This window comes from Lathyrus oleraceus, chromosome 6 (genome assembly GCF_024323335.1).
Source record: "Lathyrus oleraceus cultivar Zhongwan6 chromosome 6, CAAS_Psat_ZW6_1.0, whole genome shotgun sequence".
Taxonomy (NCBI): domain Eukaryota; kingdom Viridiplantae; phylum Streptophyta; class Magnoliopsida; order Fabales; family Fabaceae; genus Lathyrus; species Lathyrus oleraceus.
Genome location: NC_066584.1, coordinates 374,367,232 through 374,368,707, shown reverse-complemented (window position 1 = coordinate 374,368,707; position 1,476 = coordinate 374,367,232).

Here is a 1,476-nt window from a genome sequence, read left to right as displayed (position 1 = left end):
TTGAGCCCCCTGGAAGAACGTTTCAAACGCATAGGACCTTCATTACATCATTCCATGCATACAATGTTCATTCCGCATCATATACATGCATACAATGTTCTTATTTATTCCAGACGCATAAGTCCCTCATTACATCATTTCACAGCACCCGCATACATACGACATTTGCATCTCATGCATCATGACATGGCATGAAGCTAACTTTATTTTTCAGGTTAATTATCCTCCTGATACAATCAAAACAAAGATCCATTCAGACAGACATCTCTATCAATTACATTCAGGATTCGACTACATCTTTCAGATATACTCCATGGCAACATTCATTCTGACATCCTCCTAACGATGGCATCTATAAGCCCATCCCCAGTAAATTGTTGCAAATACAACAGATACCAATACTATCAGATACAGCCTAACGTACGGTTCACTCTGATTCAGCTCAACATATGACCTTCAACAACTCAGATACGATCTAGCGTACGATCCATTCTGATCTTCTTCAACTCGAATACAGTCTAATGTACGACCAAGTTAGACCAGAGGCTGCTCAAATACAGTCTAATGTACGACCAAGTTAGACCCTCATCCCTTGCTCAGGTGCTACCTTCGGACAGGTACATTCCTGAATGGTAGTCTGGTATATGGCTACTTCCCTTGCTCAGGTGCTACCTTCGGACAGGTACATTCCTGAATGGTAGTCTGGTATATGGCTACTTCCCTTGCTCAGGTGCTACCTTCGGACAGGTACATTCCTGAATGGTAGTCTGGTATATGGCTACTTCCCTTGCTCAGGTGCTACCTTCGGACAGGTACATTCCTGAATGGTAGTCTGGTATACGGCTACTCCCCTTGCTCAGGTGCTACCTTCGGACAGGTACATTCCTGAATGGTAGTCTGGTATACGGCTACTCCCCTTGCTCAGGTGCTACCTTCGGACAGGTACATTCCTGAATGGTAGTCTGGTATACGGCTACCCCCTTTACTCAGATGCTACCTTCGGACAGGTACATTTCTGAATGGTAGTCTGGTATACGACTACTCCCTCTTCAAGCAGATTCAGCCTAACGGACGGCTCATTCTGCAACTCAGAACCGATCTAGCGTACGATCCGTTCTGATCTTTCATCCCCATCAAAGTCATCCGCCTAACGAACAGCTCACTCTGATACCCAGATATGGTCCAGTGTATGATCCATTCTGATCCCTTATCCCCAACAGCATATAGCATACTCTGACTCCCCAGCGAAGTCAACAACATGATGGATGATTCACTATACGGTCTAGCGTATGACCCGGTATGACGTCCATGTCTTCAGACATTGTCTAACGTACGACAAAATCTGGAAATCTCCTCATCAAACTACCTGGATGGCATCTTTAAGCCCATCTCCACCAAGACTAATTGGCAAGTGCAAATTTTTGGGGCATTCTAGTGTTCAATAATCTTTCACCTCCAGACCACGAACGGTACACA